The sequence below is a fragment of the Bacillus rossius genome, chromosome 1 (genome assembly GCF_032445375.1).
Source record: "Bacillus rossius redtenbacheri isolate Brsri chromosome 1, Brsri_v3, whole genome shotgun sequence".
NCBI classification, from domain to species: Eukaryota; Metazoa; Arthropoda; class Insecta; order Phasmatodea; family Bacillidae; genus Bacillus; species Bacillus rossius.
This window is the reverse complement of record NC_086330.1, coordinates 245,818,355-245,841,787: the sequence shown is the minus strand read 5'-3', so window position 1 is coordinate 245,841,787 and position 23,433 is coordinate 245,818,355. Positions and strand designations below refer to the sequence as shown.

General features: G+C 39.7%; 1 protein-coding gene across 1 annotated transcript in view; it reads right to left on the bottom strand.

The window, feature by feature from the left end:
• Positions 1-23,433, bottom strand: part of LOC134546355 (transcription factor collier) — a 497,510-nt gene that overhangs the window by 458,518 nt on the left and 15,559 nt on the right. The window lies entirely within an intron of this gene.

The following is a 23,433-nucleotide window of genomic DNA, read 5'->3' as shown; positions in this document are numbered from 1 at the left end:
GTCCAAATCGTGGTCCCCCCCCCCCGCCCAAAAAAATCTAAATCTGTTCTTGGCTGCTTACTCACTTATACAGCAGTATTTGTTTTCGGACACCAATAAACAGCAGCTTACCAATAGCCTGGCCTATTAAAACTGCCTGAAAAAAATTAAATATAGACAAAAAAGATAAATATAGCTAAAGGTTAGTTGTTATAAATCAAATTAAAATTCAGTCCAGAGGCAGTTTTTCTAACACTGGAAAGTAAGTCACATTGCACTGATATTCTAGGAAGTTTTCAGTAGTTGTTCTTATAATTCTGAGCTGTATGTTAACAAAAACATGGCATAGAAGTACACAACAATGAAGTCCTTTATTTTTAAAGCATACATTAGTAAATGTGAGGTTTATAGTACCTACTTAATCGACATAATCAGCGCCAATAAAGATAAAACGGGGTGGGAATTTAACAATGGTGGATCATAAGGGTGGCAGACGTGGGAGTATCTCGATTAAAACTACCGACCACCGGCAATGTACGCCACTATCTCTTGTTGGAAATTCCGATGTCCACCCCACCGCAAGTCGAACCCAGATTACCTTGGATGGAGGCTGATTTGTCAATTGCAGAACCACCAAATATTCTTCAGGTGTTAGTACTATAACTGAATTAAATGCACCAATTAAAGTAAATTTATAAAAGCCTAATCAAATTAACATCATAAGAATTTTACAATAAACTAAAGGAAATATTATTTAATGTAAGTACAATATGTATAACATGCATTGAAAAATATTGCACTGTTAAAATGCTATCATTAAAACATTTTCTAAAAAGCTATAACATGTCTACATGTCCGCAACATATTCGCTATTTTCTAACGTATGTTTAATAATAGTTAGATATACTAATTGTACGACCGTAATGCTTTTGCGACACATTCTTTGCCTTTATCACTTCTGACTGACTGGCAGGATTTTATTTATATTAGTACGGCCATAAAATAAAAATAAATTTTAGCGTTATTGCTTTTACAGGATCACTATGCACGATAGCTGCACTCTCAAGTTTCGACTTCTGAGCATACGTTTTCTTCTTGGGACAGTACGATTGTTTCCTTCACCCCATTGTTGTAACAGAACTATTAAGACATCTTAGGCCCATTCTACAATGACACAGATACGGAGACGAATCCCACGGAACAGAGCTTCTACAAGAGCACGCAGACGGAGACGGACCCGCATGGACCAGTTCAGCAATGCTGAGCTCTTCCGTTTATGTTGCTCCGTTCGACCAATATGAGCACGTTATTTTTTCACTGCTTTTCTCAAGCTACGTTTGTGTTTTCATTCCTACAACTGAAAATTGATTTATTTTTGTTAAATTAATATATTTTTATTTGACAGAAACAAAATGGAAACAAGTGTTTGTATTCTTTGCGTGTTTTTCTTCGTGACGAATTTTAACGAACTGCTGATTTTCATGGTTAAAATATTTACTATATATATGACAAGATGGAGAAAAACTTTAAAAGGAAATGTTTAAACGTAAGGCGAGGATAGTTATGCCTTCCATTATATCGGAATTCCTTTCCAAATGGCTATTTCTATATTTCCAGATATACTACCGTACATATAATACAAGGATTTAGAAATTAATTAATTTGATACTCTTAGTTTTATGTGACGTCACGCTTGCTATTTACTGGCTGTTTTTCTTACGGGTCTGTGTAATTGTAGAAAGAGAAAAATACGGACGGAACGGAACAACGATCCGTTTTCGTTTTCGGTCCCGTCTGTTCTGTTACCGTTGCATTGTAGAACAGGCCTTACTAGAAAAACGTAACGATTTTTCACTATACGCACAGTAATTACTGCATCACGGCAACGTATATTTATGGCAAACCCAATAGAATATCTGACCTACGCTTTCGAACTGAACATACATATATTTAGTTTACATAAATATTCACACTGTCGACTACGAAGTTGTCACGTTTTGTGTTCTGGACTTTCCGGCGCTCTTCGTTGACTTGGAAAAGAACAGACGAGTAAGTGACAACAGCGCGCCTTCCTTAGCACACTGGCCGCTCCAAGCACCTCCTAGCAGAGCACTCCACGCATTCTAGCGGGCTCTTCGGAAGCAACGTTTACCCTCGCGGTATAGAGAATAGTTTGTTCTTGAGCTCATGCACAAACCAATTACCTTTCTTGAACGCAGTAAACGTACGAACGGGACCTAACTCTAGCTTTATCAGTTTACATACATGCTATTTTACAAATTCGTTGCTACGCTTTAATAAGATAAATTTATAATTAGGTGCATAAAATTTACAGTAGCCAAGTAAATAATATTTAATTTATTATTTATTGCAATCACACTAAATTATATCTATGCTAGGCTCAAGATAAAGCCCCTGGGAATGAAAAAAAACAGCAAAATATGTTCGCTAATTATACTTTAGTAAAATCTGTAACATAAATACGAATGGTGCAAGATAAAATTTTTAGGTATAATATGCTTATTTTTTTATTTTGTTAAACACATTTATATCGCAGTTAAGTACGCATTTGCGGCTAGAACAAGATTTATTCTTAACATGAAAAAATTCAGAAACCCCTGCGATATGTAAGGAATTTATGAAATGTAATTTTCAAGACCCTAAAACGCCCGAATATCTCAACCGTGCCATTTCAGTATTAGCCTTTCGGGAAACCATTGAAAACCGGAATCAATGTTTAAAAGTTTGACATTGTTTGGTACAAATATAAAACTACAACTATTATTGCGTCCAAACCACCTTAATACAATGCATAATTATTTTATGTAGTCATCTTGCAAGACTTAAATGTTTTCCAAGCGTTTGAATAGCTACTTCAGTTATATTTGTACCTCCACAGTGCACAATGAAACTTAGGCATGGGGGATAATAATGATACATGGAAGTGAGTTTAAATGCTATAGTGAAATGATAACGAAGCAGTAACTGAGGAGACAGATCGAGAGGAATGATTTTATAAATCACTATTGCGATCACCAAGTATCCGGGGCTACTAATTTTCGCTAACAATTCATATAATAACTGACAATTATAATTTATTTTAATTAATTGTGCCACTTTACAACTACAGATAAGATTCTAAACTTTGCTGCTTTCGTTATAAATAAAATAAGTTTCCAAATACTGCGTTTAGGTTCCTGGCTGGTAGGCAACACGCTTGGGATTCGGCGCTGTGGTCAAATACGGATTCGGCGCTGTGGTCAAATACGGATTCGGCGTTGTGGTCAAGTATGGATTCGGCGTTATGGTCAATTTGGATTTCGGCGTTATCGTCAACTTTGAATTCGGCGTTATTGTCAATTACCGATTCGGCGTTATGGTATTCGGCGTTGTGGTATTTCGGCGTTAAGGTACTTTAAAGAAACACACATAAATTCATTAAGTTGTTTTCAGTTTGCTCATGTGGCACTCCCGAAGCAACATTTTTCGGCGTTGTGGTCATTCGGCGTTGTGGTCATTCGGCGTTGTGGTACACAGCAGTTTTCGGGTCGTCGGCGTTGTGGTCAATTTGGAATTCGGCGTTATGGTATTCGGCGTTATTGTACGTTCGGCGTTGTGGTATTTCGGCGTTGTGGTAACGACCCCTTCCGTTCCATTACTACAAATGCCGTATACCGAGAGCTAAGATAAAAAATATTGTAACTCCAAGTAACTTTAATGAACTGTATGCGTGATGTTAGTAGATGTTTCTACGGCGCCAAAAAGCATACAAACATGAGGCTATAAAGTACTGGGTTTCATCGCACATCAACGGACGGTGCATCAGGTCGAGCCTCTTTGCCCCTGGGAGAGCGTAGCTACGCCACCCGCCTACCGCTCGTGCCATGCGGCCTGCATTATCACTGGCTCGGCGGGACGTGATATCTGATATACTGCGCCGGACAATGCAATGCTTTATGAACACGAATTGGCACCCTGGGGCCCGCCAAATGTTTTGCCTGCTCCCCTCCCCACACCACAACCCCCACTCCGCTCCCTTTCAAACAACCGCAACCCTCTCCCACCCCTCCAACCGCGGCGCAACGAGTCATCAGTAATAAATTTATTGGGAATTAGTTGGCGAGGTGGAAATTTAGGGCACCACCCCAAGTATGATTTTTATGACTTTTTTCCTCTGTGGTACGGGAAATGGACTACATATAAACTGCTAATCCACACAGACCATCAGTCATGTAGCCGTTGCACGCACAGAGGACTTTTTTTAAATAAAAAATAAACAAGTCCAGGTTAACGTAAATTACAGGCGGTTCTTTTGTGAGTGGGGTTCATATTACTGTGCACGAGACTGGTGAGCTTGGTGGCTGGGCCGGGGGGAAGGGGGGGGGGGGGGCAAGCACGTAAAAATTGTTGTTCGTTCGCGGTAAAAACATTTTATGTAAAAATCACTTTCCTTTCAAATAAAAGCCCCAACAATCCCGCCTGTCCTTTGTGCGTACCTACACACGCTCGGAGCGGGTTTGTCGTTTATCAATCTGAATAAAACACTTTCCGAAGTTCTTTTTTTTATTGGCGCTTTGTAAAGTTTCCCCCCTCCCCCCCAACTCTCCTTCACGATATGAATCATTAGCATTCTCTGATTCAAACCCTCAAATAAAAAGCCAGAAATAAATTCAACACTTTGAATTCTACGAATCTGAAAAAAAAACACGTGAAAAAATTGAAGCTAACGAAACACAGTTCTGAATTTGAATGATATTTGCTGACAAATAAATGAATATATATTTTTTTAATTTATCTGGCAATTTATTTACGTCTACTCTCTAGGTTTACCAAGTTATGAAGTTAATAGCTGAACTTTAATATTTTATTTACAAATTTATATACTGGAACAGAAATAAATAAAAAAGTAATGATTACTTAATATGTAATTTGCATTAAATTTACTGATACTTATTTATTATTGTGAAATTTAATATTGAAATACGTTTAAAAGTAGACACCTTGTTTTAAAACATTAAAAAAAAAACATATTATATTATTACGTTTACGTACATGAATTTCCCTTAATTTAATAATCTGTTTGATTTTAGAATTCACAGAACAAGCTACTGGTAAAATAAAGACGTCATATTCTACGCTGGGGTTAGTAACAAGGTTAGGCCGGAAAAAAAATAAAACGCAAAGAAAGAGCTAACGTAATAATAACAAATTTAAAAGGGGCACTTTCATTGTGGTGATAACGGTTTCTTAAAAAAAAACAAGGAAATTATAAGTGAAGCAGATATGACATTTTTCATACTCCAGCAGTTGTAAGAAGACTTTTTTTTTTCAGAAAACACTTCAGAAAAATAACATTCTTTTCTGGAAATATTTTTGATTCGTCAAAATTTTATGGACGGAATGTAAAAACATTAAATAAAAAAATTGGTTGTCTGTAAAGTCGGTTTACGGACTATAGTTTAACGTGACGTCATAACAAAACGTTACTAAAATTATTGCATACTTTTATGAATAAAATTGAATAATTTTTATTGAATTATCACTATTTTGTATGGATACAAAGGAGTGAAATGAAATCTACAATTTAATTGATAAATTTACATTTATTTGCACTCATTAATTCAAATATGTTTATTACTTTAACGAACAGATTATTTTAACTATAACTTTTATACAAAGAAAGAGTGAAATGAAATCTACAATTTAATTGATAAATTTACTTTTATTTGCACTCATTAATTCAAATATTTTTATTACTTTAACGAAGAGATTATTTTAACTATAGCGTTTATACATGTTTGCTATGTAACTTCTTCCAATCTGTGTTATTCTTTTAAGGATAGGACGATATAGGAAAAGTAGGAAACGAATGGGAGTGTTTCAAGTTTAATGTCCTTCGAAAAAGTCAAATCGATGGTTGTTCCAATCGAGTGGAAGAGAGATAGATGCGGCGCATCTGTACAATGAGCGTAACGGGACTAAGCGTAACGGGACCATGTGCGTAACGGTCCAGTGAGTCATCCTTTTTCGTGCGTTCAGCCGGCGTTCATCGATTTATTAGACGTTGTCACGTCAATAATTAAAATAAACCATAGATAACAAATTTAAGTATTGTTTGAACGAATATAGACGATCATACAGGTAGGGGTAAAGACGCATTTTTCCGTATTTGTGAAAACAATATATGACTGCCCCAATGATATTTAACAATGGTTCTTTAAACACGTTCGCACTTACATATTTCCATTTCAGAAATACCTACATTATTCTAGCGTGGACCATTTTTCTTGAGTTTAAAAGTATTCTATTCATCTTTGACACACATTTAAATTACTTAGGCGTCCATTATAGAGCAGTCAATGCTGGAGATATGTAGCATCTTCATTTAAAGACTAGGTACACTTATAGACCATAAACATGCATAATTCAAAGGAACTGCAGTTAATTACTTGGTCTGGAAATGTGTGAGCGGTAGTAAGGAACTACAGTTTAAGGCAGAGCCTTGAAGACCGACCACGTGCACGTGCCGCACGTGCTTGGCTTAAGGCCGAACTGCATGTCACTCAGCCAACAGCCTGCCTTTTTAAAATATTCCAAGCACGTCATTTTCCCCCAACACTATAGCTAGCTCCTAGATGTTTTCACGCTTTGCTTTGCAAAAGTTTATACTATTAATAAAACTGTGCGAGGTTAAAAGTCCGTACAATGGTTGTGATAATGGATAAAAAATACACGAGATGGCTATTTACAATACTTAGAACTAAAAAATATCCTTCTTATAATTTATGTCTGTTTGTTCTAGCATCAATCGAAATCTACATGGAGGACTGCAATGAAACTTTTTTATTAGTAAGGTGCTCAAATACTATGCTATATACATAACTACAGATTTTCACCTCTAAAAATGTGAGAAAAAAGAGTAAAAATATGGTTTTAAGATTATTAGGTAATTAAATTTTTGAAATTTATCACGCAAAATAAAATATATTGGGGTCAAATAATAAACATTACATAACTACCAACTAAAATATTACAATTTTGTGAAATTCAACCCCTGAAATTGTATATATGGTTTTAAGGTAATAAATTATATCACCGAATCTAATAAAGCTTATTAAAAATATTGGGTAATAATAAATATACAAAAACTAGCAGTCAAATTTTTAACATTTTGCAAAATTTAAACCCTAAGGAGTGTAAAAGAGGTATGAACGATTTTAAAAAGAAAAGTAAATACTTCCAAATCTATTATAGCTAAAGGTAAGAAACTAAGCAAGAACAACATGCATTTAGAGTAGTTAAGTATTGTATTTTTTAAATTTATTAAAAAATTGTTTTTTCAGGAGGTGAAAAGAGGGCGAGATTCTATTTATTTAAAAAAAATGGTCTATCCTTAACTAATTTGTAAGATGTTAATTATTTTGCCATAAAAAATACGTAACATACAGATTATTATTTTACAACTTTACGAAATTCCAGAGAAAAAACAGAGGTAGTGGGTTTTTAAGAAAAACTTCATACTTAGGAATCTACTGATTCAAATGTAATAAACAATTACAATCAAACAAGTTGCGAAATGTATAATGTCAATTTTCCAGAATGCGGCCTTTAAGAGGGTGAAAAGGGGGAAGTTTTGTTTCGACATAAAAAATATTAGGCCTACCTGTATATCTCCATAGCAAATAAAGCTGGAAGCAACTAACCGAGCATGACTAACTCAAAAATTAGTTACGTAGGGTGCTTTCAAAAATTTTATAAACTCGGCCTCAAAGGAAGTGAAACGTGTGTAGGTTAATTTTTATAATCATAAATCATATTTTCAAGCAAATTTAGCATGAAATAAGAAAATGAGCAACAATAACCTATTTATATGATTTCATATTAGGCCTATGTTCTTACATTTGACAGTTTTCTATATTCGACACCAAAGAGGCTAAAAGGTGGGTATTCTTGTTTTACTATAAAATTCAAATTTCTGAAGCCAATGAAGCGGACTATATGTAAGTTATGCAATATGATTTATAAACATGCTTAATCTACCAACTCATTTTTAATACATACTGAAATTATACTTTTAACGGGTGAAGAAAAGTAAAAATGGTTTCAGCATTAAAAAATAATATATTCTAATGAAATAAAATATTATTTAAGATATTTGCACTGACAAATAAGCAAACCCTAAACTATACTCTCTTATTCAACGTTCTCCAAAATGTCGCCCCTTAAGTTGTAGCAGGGTTAAAATTATTTGTTTTAAAAAATAGAAAATATAGAAGCCAATAAATTAGTATTGACCTGGTAAATTTTAATTTAATATAAATGTAAGTTTATTTGAAATATTTTTGAATTCGCATCTGCGAAGAAAATGTGAGAGGAGTTTGGTTTTATTTGGTTAACAGATATTTCCATATTTTACTAAATCTATAGTCCTGATAATGCTCATAGGCAACCATGCGGGAGAAGAAAAGAGGGGTGAATCTTTTGGGAATTTTTTAAAGTAATAGGCCTACTAAGCATAACTAAGAATCAACTCAAACGTTGGATACGTAATTTAATCCCTGTACTCAACATATGAAATAAAATTTGATTGTTTCAAAAATCTTAAAACAATGAATCTGTAATAATATGAAATTATTTAATTATTCTAAGCATAGCTATAACCTACATAAATGAATGTCTAGCTTTGTGTAAAACATGCAATAATAATTTTAATGAAATAGGTACGTATTTCATAATTTTTTAAAATTTTCGTGTTAATGAAATGCAGAAGAAATAAGTGTTATTTCATCAATGTAGTATATAAACTTGTATACGCTAAAATAAGAGTTATAAAATTGGATACATAAACAATATTTGCTAAAAATTATAAATGCTTATGTATAACCATATTATGAAATATTCATAAACGGTTTGGTTATGAATAAGTCTTTAATGTAACTGCAAATTTTTTGGTATGTCTATTTCTATAGTAAAAAGAATTGCATATAATCACATATTTTTTACAATGTTGAAAAGTAAGTAATGCCTTGAAACTGCGCAAACAAGCAACAGGTTATTAGTTAAAATGTAATAAAATAGGTTTTTAATATTTTTTATTTAAATTACTTTTTAGGAGACTTTAATTTTTCTATGAGTATTTATGCCTTGTTCTTTAAAAGCATGTAAATAAAAACATGATTTTATTCGTTTAAAAGTTAATCTTTCAGTTAAATTCTTTTCAAAAATGCGATTTAAAATACGAATACCAGCCAGTCCTAATTGCTCATGTTCAAATCTCGGGTCGTGATGAAATTATAAACGTCTATTTAATAAATGTTTGTAGCCCCTAAAAGCATTTATAATTATATTTATAATTCATATTCGCTTAAAAAATTATGAATAACCCATAGTGTAAGACCAGCCATACATTTACGGATATAAAGTTACAAACAATACTTAGAAGTTTGCTTAGTGTCAAACAAACTTAAGATTAAAAAGAAATAGGCTATTTCTGAAATTTAATTTTCTTTTTGAAAGCCTACACAATATATAACTTGCTAAATGAAATCTCTTCAGCAACGAAGTGCACGCAAACGTGTGACGACACAATATTCCACTCGCATCACTCCGCACTGTAGGGCGCCTCTGCTCGGGAATCACAGATGTTCCTGCTTGGATCCGTGACGGTCGCCTCGAACAGAATATTTCACGTGTCGCCGCTGCACTTCACGCGAGGTGCAGCGTTGTTCGCACTCTGCAAGTCTTCAACATGTGCAAGCGATGTGCTTGTGTAACTGTCAAAGCCTACATGTATAAACATCTACGTATGCGTGTTGACAAAACTTGTTAAAAATTAAATATAACCGCTTCATTGTCATGCGTGGTCTAGAAGATATTTATTGACAATTACAGAGTTGGAAAGGTTAAATATTTTGGTAAAAAAATTTCCAAGTGTTGGTAAATTTTTATTTTATACAGCTGGGAACTTAGTTTTGGAATATCTGCAAGTTAGTGTGCTGCAGGTAGACTGCGTGACTGCTTCGTCAGCAGAGAGAGATGGACAAGCCACGCCTCATAGCGGGGTCGTGTGTGTACATGTCAGCACATCCTCGCCTTGTGCTGAGACTAGCAGACTTGCCACGTCCCCCCTAGCAGAGTCCAACCCTGGCGTCGTCGACCGTCAGAGTTCATGTACTCAGATACTTCCCTACGGTTAAGTCTTGCAGCTGGACGTGTGGGGGACAGTTATGCTTCAACGAGAGTGAGGTTAATGATAGTCGAGCTAAGAAGCGCGTAAGGTGGATTAGTGTGGAGTATGATAGTTATCACCGGGTACAGCGGGTTGCCTACCCTGTAGTCCCAGGAGCTACTGCAAGCTGGTCGCGCATGCTGAAGGTCTTCGGTTCGATGCCCGGCAGAGTGGGAGCACCCAGAGACCGAAGCTGTACAAGGAGGCACTTTCGATGGAACAGAAATTTAATAGCGTTGCAGGGAACTGCACGAACACAGAATAGCTTTAAGCAAATTCAGAACTATAAGCACGAATATCAGAGATCCGAATGAAGTATAATATGATCGTCCCCTTACCTAATCCTTACTCCTACTCTACACCTTTCCTTCCAGAGGTTACTGGCGGTGTTAGGACATGATTGAATCCTTGCAGTATGGAATCACAAGTTTAAGCCAAAACCTCGAGCCGGTTCACTACAGAATTTTTTCTAGACAATATTTAGTTTCTCCGTATTTGTGTAACGTGAATGTGGCGGATTGACCGGTGAGCTGGCCTTTTGATGAAAAGACCCGAACACTGGCTTCTGCTCAGTCATTATGTACACCCTGCATGGGTGGGGAGTAGCTGAAGCAATGTTTGGCGAAGCGTGCGAACATGTCGAAGGCAGTGCCTACATGCTGTAGAAAGAGTGGGGCGTCGATGTGCGCTAACTGCAACTTGCGCAAGAGACACTCTGAACCAAAAGGAAATGCGTTCCCTCGACCGGATGCACGTTGTGGGGTGGAGGGGGGGGGGGGGAGCGTGATCGATTCCGAACCAAACCGGACAACGTGGCAGCGCGCAAATGGATCGAATTAGTCGTCACGGCGTCCACTGAGCTAATTAGATTCCGTTCCTACCCCCTTCCCCGCCCCACTCGTGCTCCCCATAACCACTCGAGTGCCCCCCCCCCCCCCTGCAGCCCCTCGTCCACGCGGCCCTGCGACAAGCACGGGGTGTCGCGCTGCTGCCTCCAGCGACCACCTGGCCGCGCCTCGCTGCACTCACAACACTGCGTTCTTGCGGGGCACGCAGGCTGGTCCTAGCAGCAGTTATACTCATGTCAATACCTAAAGTGCATGTACGGTTGCGGTTGAAAAATATTTATTTTGTATTGATACATTCCTGACGTAATTATTTCATTGTTTTAAAGAAAAATATTGCTGTAGCCTATAATATAAACCACGATTATACATGAGATAATGCCATCATTTATAGGACGAATGTTCCAGACCTTAACTTTTTACTGCCAAGCAATTTACTGGTGACTATATATATGCACTTATATATATACACATATTTAGGTATACTAGCTGCCCGACCCGGCTTCGCACGGCTATACTAATGGAAAAAAAATTAAGCCACATCTCCCATTTACAGTAATGGTAAATAAAAAAAATTCAGTGAAAATTTATTACAATGCTGTATAATGTACCGGAGAGAAAATGAATTGCACCGATGGTTTCCCGACTCGTGCACGCAACGTACAATTGATGTACCCGTACTTCGCTACGGCAGTCTACAGGCAAATCACTCTAGCGCCGCTCATTATACATGCCCCTCCTTGTGGGTAAGCCACTGCCACGCGATGCCCGTTGCCATGAAGACGCAGAAGGCATGAACAATGCAAAATCCTATTATCATGCAAAGTACTCACTGTTGCCTGGTTTTAACCACCCATGGGATAAAATTTTTGGAAAATGTCATCCTGCGTAACATAAGGAACATTACTGTGAAGTTTCAAGTCTGTAAAATATATATACTTAAAAAAGGGGGGAAAAAACTAAACACAGAGAGAGGAAAAAAAATAGTTTAGGTTTGCGATTTAAAGTGATAAAAAGTATTTAAATACTAATTGAACTCTTATGAGGGTACTTATTGCTTCGTTGTTAATATCACACGGGTGTTTTTTACTTGTATGGGAAAATTAAGAATGATAAGGCATCTAGTGCGTGGCAACAATGTTAATAGGCAATAGGAAATAAACTTCTAGCGCCTGCGGTATTGTCAACACATACTTCGTACGTGTACTGCATGTTGTATCTAACCCCCTCCAACGCATTTGATTCTAAATTGGACTTTTAGTAAGGATACCTAATGTTATTGATAATATAGCCTATAGCCTTCCTCGATAAATGTATTACCCAACACTGAAAGAATTTTTCAAGTCGGATCAGTGGTTCCTGAGATTAGCGCGTTCAAACAAACAAACCAACTCTTCACCTTTATAAGTTAATATTAGTATAGATATATACTTTAAGACTTTTCTCATGTTAGATAAAAATCAACAAATAACACTAAGCTTAAGAATGTTTTTTATAGAGAAACCAAACTGACTCTAAATATATTAAAGTTATCATATAATAATTCAGTAACATTTGGAAATTATTACTCAAAATATCGTAGAAATAGGTAGGTCTAATGGAAAACTAGATTTTTTTTAACAGTTGTGTCAGTGTTAAAAAAAGATTATTAATACTACTTATTTTAAATCCTTCTAAAATTAAGTTACATAAATGACAAACAGAAACCTATATATATAGTTCTATAGCTCCACTAATTAAACTTTAATTCATCAATAATTTCATTAAAAAACATTTGCTTGTAAAACAAATATTCACCAAAATTTGCCAAAAATATTTTTTAAGTACTTAAATGATAGTGTGGGCCTACTATGAACGATTTACCTTACCGCACAAAAATATTTGGTTTGGTAGACTGACGACAAAAGGTTCTGTTATTATAAATAAGGCGTAATTGTTAAATCAAATTCACATTGTGGCACAAAACAGTTTGTGTTATTTTTTACTTTACTTTTATGATTCACGTTTTCAACAGCATTTCGTCTAAATTAATGTGAGAAATAAAATATATTAGTGTATGAGAGTCAGTGGTGTTCTAAATGCTTGCATGGCAGCCAGTAGGTATTTTAACAGATCTGAGCTGAAAAAAAAAATATAAGCAAACACAATCAGGTCTCAAATGTGTAACAAAACTATATGGGAAACCTTGAGATTTTTCTTTAAGGAATAAAACATGAAGCATAGCAGACATAAATTAGGCTTTTTAATATTGCATGCAGTTTATGTAACGACGGGAGAAGTAGAAAAGATTACACACAGTATTTATAGGTTAGATCAAATTAAGTTAAGTTACCAAAACAATTTTACCACTAAATGAAATTCATTGCAGGAAACTAGGAGCTCACTTCAAGCGTGCCTTTTTCTCTTCGTTGGGTTTCAAAAAAGCGTTAAAGAAAGTTCAAAATAAAGTTACATTTGTCATGTTGGAAAGCGGTAGGATGTGTAGTTGAGCCCGGCCGCCCCGAGTGCAGGACAGACGGCTCGTGGACGGCGCACTCCGCAAACAGCGCCAGCAGAGCAGCCCTGACAGAGCAGTCCTGGCAGAGCAACCCTGGCAGAGCAGCCCCGGCAGAGCAGCCATGGCAGAGCAGCCCTGGCAAAGCAGTCCTGGCAGAGCAGCCCTGACAGAGCAGTCCTGGCAGAGCAGCCCTGGCAGAGCAGCCCCGGCAGAGCAGCCCTGGCAGAGCAGCCCTGGCAGAGCAGCCCTGACAGAGCAGCCCCGGCAGAGCAGCCATGGCAGAGCAGCCCTGGCAAAGCAGTCCTGGCAGAGCAGCCCTGACAGAGCAGTCCTGGCAGAGCAGCGCCATCAGAGCAGTCCTGGCAGAGCAGCCCTGGCAGAGCAGCCCCGGCAAAGCAGCCCTGGCAGAGCAGCCCCGGCAGAGCAGCCCTGGCAGAGCAGCCCTGGCAGAGCAGCCCCAGCAGAGCAGCCCTGGCAGAGCAGTCCTGGCAGAGCAGCCCTGGCAGAGCAGCCCCGGCAGAGCAGCCCTGGCAAAGCAGCCCCGGCAGAGCAGCCCTGGCAGAGCAGCCCCGGCAGAGCAGCCCTGGCAGAGCAGCCCTGGCAGAGCAGCCCCGGCAGAGCAGCCCTGGCAGAGCAGCCCCGGCAGAGCAGCCCTGGCAGAGCAGCCCTGGCAGAGCAGCCCCGGCAGAGCAGCCCTGGCAGAGCAGCTCTGGCAGAGCAGCCCCGGCAGAGCAGCCCTGGCAGAGCAGCCCTGGCAGAGCAGCCCCGGCAGAGCAGCCCTGGATGAGCAGCCCTGGCAGAGCAGCCCTGGCAGAGCAGTCCTGGCAGAGCAGCCCTGGCAGAGCAGCCCTGGCAGAGGAGCCCTGGCAGAGCAGCCCCAGCAGAGCAGCCCCGGCAGAGCAGCTTTGGCAGAGCAGCCCTGGCAGAGCAGCCCTGGAAGAGCAGCCCTGGCAGAGCAGCCCTGGCAGAGCAGCCCTGGAAGAGCAGCCCTGAAAGAGCAGCCCTGGCAGAGCAGCCCTGGCAGAGCAGCCCCGGCAGAGCAGCCCTGGCAGAGCAGCCCCGGCAGAGCAGCTTTGGCAGAGCAGCCCTGGCAGAGCAGCCCTGGCAGAGCAGCCCTGGCAGAGCAGCCCCGGCAGAGCAGCCCTGGCAGAGCAGCCCCGGCAGAGCAGCTTTGGCAGAGCAGCCCCGGCAGAGCAGCCCCGGCAGAGCAGCCCTGGCAGAGCAGCCCAGGCAGAGCAGCTTTGGCAGAGCAGCCCTGGCAGAGCAGCCCTGGCAGAGCAGCCCTGGCAGAGCAGCCCTGGCAGAGCAGCCCTGGCAGAGCAGCCCTGGCAGAGCAGCCCTGGCAGAGCAGCCCTGGCAGAGCAGTTTTGGCAGAGCAGCCCCGGCAGAGCAGCCCTGGCAGAGCAGCCCCGGCAGAGCAGCTTTGGCAGAGCAGCCCTGGCAGAGCAGCCCTGGCAGAGCAGCCCCGGCAGAGCAGCTTTGGCAGAGCAGCCCTGGCAGAGCAGCCCTGGCAGAGCAGCCCTGGCAGAGCAGCCCTGGCAGAGCAGCCCTGGCAGAGCAGCCCTGGCAGAGCAGCCCTGTAAGAGCAGCCCTGGCAGAGCAGCTTTGGCAGAGCAGTCCTGGCAGAACAGCCCTGGCAGAGCAGCCCTGGCAGAGCAGCCCTGGAAGAGCAGCCCTGGCAGAGCAGCCCTGGCAGAGCAGCCCTGTAAGAGCAGCCCTGGAAGAGCAGCCCTGGAAGAGCAGCCCTGGAAGAGCAGCCCTGGCAGAGCAGTCCTGGCAGAGCAGCCCCGCCGTGTCGCGAGCCGCCCTCTCGCCAGCAACCCTCGTCAGACGCAGCCGGGTGTCGCCGCTTGAGGGGCGGCACAAAAAAAAATTATTTCGGATGGAAATTCCGGGGGCGCCGGGGAATTACATTCCGCACACTTGACGGGCAGAACGTTATTAGTAAAAATTGCCGGTCTGGCTGAGATGCGGGGCGGTAATTGCGTTAGCACTCGCCCCTGCGCCTCGTCTCCTTGTCGTCCCTCACCTGCGGACCGCCGCCAACCAGCGTCGAGGAGGGCTCAGTTGGCTACTGCGTTTCCGCTGCAACGGTCGACACGTAGACCAGTTTCCATTCTTGTCTTTAGCATTAGACAGTAAAGATCTCTTCGTTCGATTTGTATCACGAGGGGTGTGACCACTGATGAGCTTGCGTTTCCAGCGAAACTGGAGTTCAAAACCGCACATACATGACCTGATTTAATTTCATAACATAGTATAAATACACAGACTATAACTGGAGCATAAAAATATAATCTATGAATTATTCACATGGACTTTATTTTATGATAGCTATGTTTCTATAAACATTTTATAGTCAACTTTTGAATAGTCAATTATTGACTCTTGCGGTAGAAAAGATCAAATCTCTTGATAGCGTGCTGTTAGTTTATGGCGTGTTTTATTTCCAAATTACACGGTCACAAAAATTACATGGAAACGTTTGTAAATAAAGCTAGAAATTAAATGCTAAATTACTACCAGCATATAACATTGAAACTATTATCATAAATGGTTCTAGTTTTGAAGTTAGTTTATTGTGACGCCACTGCCCCACGTTGAGGCTTGCACGGCGCTGGGTTGCCAGAGTGCAGCAGTCTCGCTGGCTCATACAGCCCTAGGCTCGGAGATAAGGAGACGATACAGATAGAGCATTATCGCTCAGACCCGAAAACCTTAATTTTCCAAAAAAAAATTTTACATGCTAATATGGCGGATGTTTGTTTATATTTGTATCATCTGTTACAGCCTACATTTATTAACGACTGCAGTTAAGCTGAATAGAAGAAAATTACATAAAAATATCGCTGGCACTTAAGTTTTAGGCATATATATATATATTAGAAGTCCAAAAGAATCTTCATAAAACAAATGCAATGATATGAGTTGGCTTTTTCTTTCTTCAATTTAAACCCCAGTACAGATGCAGCCCACAGCCGCCTTCTGGCTTCACCTCCCTCGTCTATAGTCGGATACTGTGCTCCATGTGCTCTCTGCCCTCGGAGGCGAGCTGCCGCCGGCTCGAAGCGCGACGACAGTTGACGGGCGCTAGGTCCTGGGCGAGAGTCAGCCATGGCCAGCACTGGCCCTAGCTCCTGTCAGGTACAGCGTGACATCGAGGCCTGGCCGGAAGCAGGCTGGAAGATGCCGATGCAATGGTGGGGAAATACGCCACTGCCCTGACAGAAACCCACCTTATTGAGGTTGTGAAACCCTACATTATGACCAGCTCCTGGCCTGTTGCATCATTAGATTACAGAAGTGATCTCGTTCCGTGTACTAATCTGAACATGATTCGACAACATTTTCTGTTGCACCATTGTGTTCTGAGCTCTGAGCGAAGATCACCGGGAACTTTAACCTGAACCGACCGCCGGGTGTGCTCATTTACAAAGATGTCCGGAATGTGTACTGACTTCATGGAAATTATTTTTGTATTCAGACTTAACCATTAGAGAATAATTACTAAATTATATATGAATGTAATTAACGTATCAAAATCTAGCTTATCATATATTTACAACCACATTATACATTTAATACTTATAAGTATTTTAAGTGTTTGTGATGCACGTTATTTTATATTAATATTTTAAATAGGACTTTACCCTAATTGCGATTAGTTAATTTTGTATTAAATACAGGTTTTTTAAAAAAACATATTCACATATCAGAATGTTATGTTTAGCAGAATCTTTTACATACCAGTTGTCCTGTGTGTTTTCAGTAGTAATTAAAAATCAAAAGAGACGAGGCAGTGACGAAACATGAACTAATTGCTTACCAAGGCACAATCGATTGTAGACTTCATATAGTTCCAGCCCACCAACAGACATGCACCTAATATACTCCCGTGACACGCCGCCTGCTGCCGCAGGTTGGAAACGTGATCACGGAAGTCCGTGCAGTCCCAGAACATGTTGTCGCAACCTTCAGCGGAATGATCGTTAGTCCATTCTTGGGCGAAGGTGATTGGATCGCGGATGGAAGAGCAGAAAGGTGCAACTGGCGCGGTGACCGCAGATGAAGCCGCGCCGCACCTCAGGTTCCCGTGTTCCTCCGCAGCACAGAAACAGTTCCTCCTTCGAGGAGTTGAACCCTGGAGTTGTTACCTCTACCGGGAGTAGAACTGGCGAACTGCAAGCCCGGCCGGGACGAAGCTCGTGTCAGCAGGACGTATGGTCGTCGGGCGACGGGGGAGGGGGGAGGGCGGGCTTATCCGTGTCGCGCGGCGCACGTGCCCGTGTTTACAACCTGTCGCCAGTGTGAACAGCAGGTAGCAGAGGCGTGGGCGTGGCGCTGGCCACGGGGGCAGAGGGGTGACTACACCAGCTCCCTCCGCCCCGGGAGCTAGGGGTATCGCCGTGCATGATCGCCGCGCACGCACGGCACTCGGGGAAATAGGGCTCACATGTGCATCACCAGTCCATCAACCACCCCCTCCCCCGCTCCGGCGCTCCTAACCTAATAACTGATCCGCGTCTCGTGGTTCACTCGCCGGCATGACGTAGGCTGCCCTCGACAAACTGGCAGAATATCAATATATTGATCATGATGACTGGTTTACAAATGAGTTCCGTTACTTGAAACATTGACGCTAATTCCCCTTCGCCTATAAAAAAAATTCTTTCTGACGTTGCCTATGTAAACTGTGTTTCAAAATGATTCATCAGATTCCACAAGACAAAATATTTTACATAATTAGGAATGACAACTGTGAAACGTGAATTTTCCCGTGGTCCTGAAGGGTAGTTCAGTTTGCACATTAATGGCGAAAACTCAGCAACAAAAGCACATTGCGTTCTCCGTTTCAAGAAGCGTGAGTCGGTCATGACTGTTGAGCGTGATTTCCGTCGACATTACAGCAGTGAAGCTCCTACCACTCAGAGCATTCGACGGAGGCACCAGCAGAGGTAGACTGTTTAGAGAAGTTTTAATAAAAATAATTAAATTTTTTTTATTATTAGATATGTATGTTTAAATATTCACCCCAAACTTATACCATTATTCTGGTCAATGCGAAATTAGATTAATCATTTTGAAAATTTTGTATAATAAAAATCCACGTTATGAAAAATAATTTTATATCCTTTATACTTATTGAATGGCTATTCAATATACTTATATATATATATATATATATAATAAATGTATTTGTTCTGCTAGTTTAAAACTGAAAGAAAAATTTTTTTTTATACTTTTAATACAACGTTTATTGTCAACGTTAGGTAGACCTACTTCGAATATAAATCCGGTTGGAAATTGATTAAATTATTTATAGCGAAAACACGGCCTGTAAAGTTCCACAGCCTTCCTCGAGTGTTTGTAGGAACTGCAGAGATCATGACCGGCACGAAACAGGAATATTCCGTGTGTTGTCTGGACTGAGTGTCGACAGCACAGACCGAAGGCAGTGAGTATGAGACCACTGTGCCGAGATGGAGGGAGCCGCGGGGCCGGACTGCGCTGCACTTGGCAGCGCTGACTCCAGCAGTTCCCCCGAGCTGCGGGACTGCAGGGCTCTCATCTCACTGCCGTCGCCTCATGCGCGCGGCACGATACACTATCAAACCAACTGTAGCCAGGGATAGGTTCAAAATATTCTCAGCTATTGCATATTTCATACGGGAATACATATATTAAGGAGCAGGTAATCTGAGTAAATACTTGGCATTATAATTTATGTGTACTAGTTAAAGTACCTAGCATTGCCCGGGCTAAACACATCATAATATAAACGACATCACTACCGAGTTTAAAAGGATAGGAAGTTGCCAAAACTTACTATATGATCATGTGGCGGGCAAAGATAAATCACACTAACTATTTTTTGTGTGTGTATGATCTGCCACATATTATTATTTATGATAAAACCTTATTTACCCCTTTATCATTCCATTAGGGATGAAATTTCATAAATATATTGTAGTCTATGTCACTCTCCAACTGATAAACTATCTACTGTAAATGTAAAAAAATCATGTCGATCCGTTGTTCTGTTGCTGCGTGATAGAAGGACAAAGAGACAATCACACTTTAGCATTTATAATATTAGTAGGGATGTCTAGTTAGAAAACAATCCAGCGTGTTCCTGTAGTAGTTAGGGATTTATAACATTATCCCCTCGACGCAAGCGCATTGTCTATCGAACTGTCGTCTCGTTTTGCAATGTGTAGGTATCTTGTTTGGTTATTGTACCTAATGCCAGCTAAAGTTTCTGGATTTGAATATTAATAAAGCGAGAATGATTTCAGTTAACTAAATGTGTTGGAATACAGCTGTCAAAACAGTTTTTTTTCCCCTGTCTCACACCTCGACTATAGCCTAACACAGCGTAATTGAATGGACTTCTAGGTTTATTTTTTTCCAGGACATGGAATAAAAACAAAGGCTGTTTTTAATATTTCAATACGAAAGCTATAGATCTAAGATGCTATGTAAGATATTGTTACGATTTATGTAATGTGAGAAGAACTACTGTGTTCGTACAAGATAGGCGAATTATGTTTTATTTAAGTTTTATTTATTACTAATATTCACATTATTAATAAATCATCCTACTTATAAATGTCTAATCACTAATTACTTGCATTTAAAAATATTTATTCTTAAGTAACTCAGTGTCTGCCAAGTTTCACAGTCCGCACTCCTTACGCAACTCTCGCCACACTCCTTGTGGAACTCACGTGGCACACCCCGCGGAACTCTGTCGCCAAAAACCTGTCGCCGAACTCACCGCGGAACTCCGTCACGGGACTCTGTCGCCAAACTCCGTCGCCAAAAAAAAAAAATATAACATACTGCCGCAGAGGCCGGCTGTTTAAGTAGTCTGTGGCGCCCTTCTAGAACTGACGAGAGCAGCTGTGACGAGTCGCGTCATCCCGGGCCGACCCGAAGCCCGAAGCGTCGAGAATAGCGTCGCTCGTTCACGCCACGGTCCACGGAATTCCCAAGGCCACTCAGCGATAGATAACGGCGCCGAGGCAGGACGATGCGTGGGCAGCGAATGGGGAAGGGAGGTAGCGACGACCCTTGTAATCCGACCAGGCGCGTGTGGCATGCCTTACGTCAGCGGGCCGCACGTGGCCGTGAAGGGCTGCCAGACAGCTCCGAACCTGGCATCGCGGTCTGGTCTCTCGTGTTCGTAACAATAATTTACACAACTAACCCACATCTCAAGTCTTGCCGACTGGGATCTTAGTATAAGTAATACCAAGTACATGTAACTTCTGACCCCAGCTGGCTTGGTGCACCTGGCAGCTACAGGGTGACACACGCTCAGTCCTTCAGGGGGTTGGGTATCTTAAGGATCCCTCTCACGCGCTGTCTTCTTGTCTTTACTGCTATTCCAGGACTTTGCCTCTACATTTATCACAAAAGCGCTCTTTCGATTTGTGTTTCCTCTAAAATTTTGTCAAGTTCTAATATTGGTAAAAAAAGTCATACAAGTGATATTAGTTTAGTAAACATCTTGCTGTTAGGCCATAAATAGTCACTTTATAACATTGTGTTGAGAAAATTCGAGACCCAACAACAAAAAAAAAAGGGCTACAAGAATTAATTTACAAGAAAATGCTTCAAATAACACTCAGCTAGTAATAAATAGCAGTAACATGAAATGAACAATTCGGCGTGTGAGACTAGATAAAAGAACGAGTATTTGGAAATGAAATCTCGTTTGGACCTATGTGAGACTACCAGAAAAAAAAAAGTGTTTCCACGGTTTAGTACCGCGCACGCTCATAAACTTTTGTGACTCCACAGCCTCAACTAAGCGTACATAGATCTGTGATGCATTCATGCAAATGTGCTTATAGCGACGTGATAATTGCCTACGGGCTAATGTATAAAAAATACCACAGAAAATGGTTTACAATGAAATTTTATATTTTGAATGAATTATTGAACACTTAAATAACAAATTTAGTGACCTTTTGTTCAACTGTAAGTTATAAGTGTAAGAAAAATTATATTTTCAATTGTTAAATATAGGTACATAATATTTGTCAAAAATAAGTAATTAACATTTCTTAATAGAAATAGAAAAAGTATATGTTGCGTGTTTTAAAAATACCATATCAAATAATAATACAGCGCTGGAAATAAATTTAATCGATTACTTCGGCTTTTTGTATGAAAACATTTCCAAAATGTTAAAACTTTTGTAAAAACATTCTCTGTATTCACGTTCACAATCAACTAATAAAGAAAGTGCGTACATTTATAAAGTTCCTTAACTTGTAATTATTTTTTTTTTAAATCTTTGTAGAACCTATAGACTGCATGAGAAACTAACCAAACCAATTTTTGATATTTTTTTTTGCTATATTTAATTTTTTTTTCTTAATCAATGCCACGAATTTATGAAAAAAAAAAAAAAACGTTTTCTTTGCCGTTGGTCATTTATTTTTACATTCACATAAAACCATGCTAATTTCCAGAACACCTACTTACAGTGGGCACGCGATAGTTAATATCACAGCCTCTACTTATATCACGGTACATCAGGATTCGATTGGCAGTATAGAGCAACTTTTTTTAAATTTTTTCGCATCTGTACGCCACTCGTGTCCTAGGTTGTTGACCCAGATTTCCTATGCCCTAAAAGTAACCATTCCTGCACAAAATACTTTAATTGAAGCTTTGCGATAAAACTGCATTGAGTAAAGTGCAATTGTGTGAAACGGACTCATTACCATCCAAGTGGCTATATACACATGGATTAATTAAATTTGAAGGATACTTAAAATAATTGAATAAAACTTCGCGTGGTTAGTAAATCCTCCGCCAGCTACACTTTCGTCGTATAGAATGAGGTACATAGATGCCACATTGGAATCAGCTGTCATTTTGTTTATGGAAATATCGCAACGGTGTTTCTTAACACCTAACTAACGATGTAACTGACAAGTTTTGTAAATTGGTATCTATGTTTTTGATCCGACAAGACAAAGGTAGAGAAAAACAAATTTAGTATTTTCGTCAATAATGTCACAAATACGACAAATATGAACTGTCACTACGGTGAATCATATTGAAATTATGTGGAAAAAATATTATAACTCTTCCATTAGACCTAATAATTAATTTGTAGCTCTTTTAGCAGTTTTTAGACGTCCACGATTATTAATTTTAGCTAGCTATTCGTCTATAGTATGTATAAATTTATAAAGAACAATATTTTATCTACTATTTAAATCTGAACAGATAAATGTAAACTTGTTTTCAAATCAAAACCATATACTATATTTAAAAATATCTTATATTATAGCGTTGGTGTTTTTGCTCATGCTCAGCGTTTTTCAGGATTTATCATAACACGCATGATTATGCATTAAACAGATTATAATCAAAATGTAAACAAATTCTGCTGATTTAAATAATCATTCATATTAAGTTTTACATAACTAATTAGAACTTAGTATTAACAATTTGATGGACATTATTGCTCTTATTGATTTCGACAGTGGACATAAATGTCTCTGTCTTGGTAGTAAAACCATCAGCAGATCCTCAACTAGAAACGTTTCAATCAAAACCACCCAAGATTTTTCAGTGACATTTACATACAGAATTTTAATAAGAATCTACCCAGTTGTGGCTTGATCATAATATGTATTTTGAATACATGTTACAAAATTATCAAAATATTATGTTTTTGTGATCGTTTTCAAAGAAAAGAAAATATGACCTATACATAACTAATATATCTATTAGTAGATTAGGTAGATTTAGTAAATATTTTGTAAAGATTTCTACACTGCTATTGCTGCACCTCTACATTGTTAAAAATATAGCAATTACACTAATTTGTCTTTATGGTCATGTAGGTACTTAGCTAT